Below are 4,113 nucleotides of genomic sequence, written 5' to 3' on the forward strand. Positions count from 1 at the left end.
ACTTACGCACAATCTACTTGTAATCTTGAGTTTTAAGTAATATGCATTAATAAACAGTATTTTACACATAAAAAGTAGTTTTTAAGAGTTTTTGCCAAATGCTTTATAATATAGTATAGATTATTATTAATAAGATTAATATTAATTCTAAAAAATTTGTAGTTTATAATTAATGTTAATTAACAGTTTAGAATTAATATTACTTAATAACATTAATATTTATTAAGGTTATAACCGGAAAACATTGACAAATATTATGGAGAGTAGTGTTTCATATCACCATCTAAACGGGGTATTTTGGCTATAAGCTAAAAAAATAATCTAATTAATAAATTAGATAACGGTGCCACACATGGTCGATGTTAAATTATATGTATTTGTGAAAAATAAAGTATAAATGTTAACTGTTACACCATCCACTAGGGGTGAGTATAGGCGGGTACCCGACCTATTTGACCGGAACAGGAACCGACGGTTCTTGAAATATTGGAACTGGAACCGGTTAGGGCGGTTCTTGAATTTTGGAACCGGAACCGGAACCAGTTCCGGTTCTGGATACCCGCTTCCTAAAATATTAAAATTTTGTTATTCAAAATTAAAAAATAAAACATTGCCAAAACACTAAATAAATAAACAAGAATACAAATTATACGGAATAATGGTTACAAATATTGTAATGATTACAAACCATAATAGATTAATAATAAATGTTGAAAGTTTAACGATTACATACTATAATTGTAAAGGTTCAAAGTTTAATGATTACATACTATAATTATAAAGGTTCAAAATTTAACGATTACATAGTACGTATCCAATTAAACACACAATTTGAAAAATATGAATCATTTTATCTCAAATTATGAATCTAGAGTTCTAAGTTCTTGAGCTAATTTAAATTTAGTATTAAAAAAATTAATTATTTTTTTAATTGAAAAATACCGGATACTCGCCGGTTCCGGTTCAGGGTACCCGGTCCCGGCGGGTACCCGGCGGATAACAGTTCCGAAAAATTGAGAATCAGAACAACCATTCTCAATCGGTTCCATATTTTAGGAACCAGAACCACTCATATTGGTTCCGGTTTCGAAACCGACAGTTTCGGTTCCACAAATGGATATCCGGTTCCAATGCTCACCCCTACCATCCACTATATTAATATCAGACAGGTTGTTTAACCGAGACATAAGTTTTAAAATTAAAAAAAAATCAAAAACTCAAATCACTGGAAAAAAAACTAAGTTCAACCCCAACAATGTTTCTACTTTAAAAATTATAATATTAATAATATTAAGTTCTAAATTTTAATAAATGTAAATTTGTATTCAAATAATTTAAAAAAAAACATTAATTTTTGATAGCTTACGTCATAATAGTATATCTATACTATATTATAAAACATTTGATAAAAACTTTTAAAAATCATTATTTATGCATGAAATGTTGTTTATTAATGCATATTACTTAAAATTTAAAATTACAAATAAATTGTGTTTAAGTACAACTTATTAAAACTCCATTTTTGAATTCGTATAACTAACTCTAAATAAACGTAATCAAATGCAGGATAAACATTTCATTTTAAATATAAAAAATCTAAAATATAATTAGAATGATTATTGAGTTCTAACAGAATCATTATTTTTTTTATAAAAATTATATTTGTAAAGCCAAAAATAAATTATTTCGCTATTAGACATAAATTAAATTATAATAACAAATTGAATTAAAGAAATTGTACAAAAAACGAGAACTTTTAAATAGTTAATTTGATATTAATATCGATATATTTTTTCAAAATTTTATGATATCTTCAAAAAAATTATTCAAAAGTAAAAACATTATTTTTATTAAAATCACATAAATTATATTTATATATCAACAAAGACAAAAAATCAAAACAAAACATTAAAATGAAAATGCATCTCGTTGCATTGCACGAATACCCTTCTAATTTAATTAATACCCCATTTAATATATAGTTCAATTTTAAGATGAAAGCATTTGTAACTAGGAAGATAAAATTTCTTTAAAATGGAAAACCAAATTTTAAAATCTCCAAAAACAGTTGTTTCCAGTTTTAACAGATTCTTTATGTTGGAGATTACAACATTAATTATATTACTAAAAATATTTTGTAGATTTAATTAAAATACTATTTCTATCTCATAAAATATAATTTTCAAAGTTTTTTATTGGTGAAATATAATAAAAAATTGTCTCTCTTTTGGTAATTATTTTTGGAAATTCTCCAAATTTGGAGAATTATACTCTCTCGCACTCTCTATTTTGGAAAAAAGTTTTGCAGAATCTCATGGAGCAAATTTTTTGCCCAAAATCTCACATGTATGGAGGCATTTCAGAGCATATCTATACTATATTATAAAGCATTTGTCAAAAAAAATTAAAAATCATTTTTTATACATGAAATACTGTTTATTGATGCATATTACTTAAAAATTCAAGATTACAAGTAAATTGTGCATAAGTACAACTTATTAAAGCTCTGTGTTTGAATTAGTGTAACTAACTGCGGATAAACATAATCAAAAAGATGATAAACATCTCATTTTAAATATAGCTAGAATAATCATTGAGTTCTAACAGAATACTTAATTATTATCTTTATAAAAAATATATTATTAAACCTAAATTAAATTATAATAAAAAATTTGAATTAAAAAAATATACAAAGAAGAACTTTTAAATAGTTAATTTGATACTAATGATATATTTTTTGTAAATTTTATATGATATTTTCAAATTTATATTTTATTCAAAAATAAAAACATTATCGCTTTCTCAAAACCACATAAAAGCGTATTTATATCGACATGGATAAAAAATAAAACGGAACATTGAAATGGAAATGTGACTCGATGCATTGCACGAGTACCCTTCTAATAAAAATGAACGTATTTGGAATATTAATTTTTTGGTGTAAAAAATAGTATAATACATTAAAGATGATTCACCGTATGTATTTTTTTTTGCATCACTATTAGGGGTGCTCAAAATACCAACCAACTCGGCCAACCCAACCTGAAAAAACCTAAAAAAACAAAACTCAACATGCGGTAACCCGACACATGGTGCGATATGCATTTTTTTAACTTTTAGATTTTATAATTTTGTAGACTCATCTAATCACATGACTCACAGTTTCATGAATTCATGCATGTTACAGACTCACGGTTAAAACGAAATTGTAAACCCCTCCAAGTTCTATCTTGAATGTTTGATCACAAACTCTTTATTTAATTAATAGATTCTTCTAATATAAATGTACATTTTTTTAAGATCATTATATTATTGAATAAAAAAATGTATATATGATATACAAATTTATCGCCTTATGTCAGTTCTTGAAAAGCTTTGGGTCATCATCATCGTGACGTGTAAGGTTTAAGGGTTAGACTCGCTGTCATGTCACGGCTCACACCATTTTGAACCTTGATAGGGTCTAGATATACACTTAAACTCGAATGGATTGTATTGAAATCGGATAAACTCTATTCATAGCCAATGATCATACATCGACACCACCAAACAATCATTAAGCTATTAACCGAGTTGTTGCTCGTTATAATCAAACTCAAGAACAATTACGCATTCCTAACTTCAGATAACAAATCAAAATCAGATAACAATTACGTAAGGACGCTTACTCGAATCTAACAATCCAACAATGATAAATCGAAATAAACGAGCTTGCATAAATGGAAGCCAAAATATATTAAACATCCAACACGTTACAATATAGTCGAATTGAAAACATTAAAAAAGGCTCATCGTTAGAAATAAAAGATTAGCTACTCATAAACGTAAATGAAATTATAATAATTCTCCCACAAAGCTCCAAAACTGTCTCCAAAGTGTCACCAATTAAAATACGTGGTCGAATCACCCCTCCAAAAGTCGTTACAAAACGATTTTATACCGTAAATATCCCCTCGAAAAGTATGCGTTTGTTGATCACTATTTGAAAAGTACACCCAGGTCCTTTCTTTTTTCAATAACTGTACTGGGTCTTCATTTGAAAAATAGTCTCGCTTGAACGACTGCAAATATCTTAAAATTTAAGGTTTTAAGTTAAAATAGTTGCGAATCTAA

The sequence above is a fragment of the Cynara cardunculus genome, assembly GCF_001531365.2.
Source record: "Cynara cardunculus var. scolymus isolate 2C chromosome LG 17, CcrdV1, whole genome shotgun sequence".
NCBI classification, from domain to species: Eukaryota; Viridiplantae; Streptophyta; class Magnoliopsida; order Asterales; family Asteraceae; genus Cynara; species Cynara cardunculus.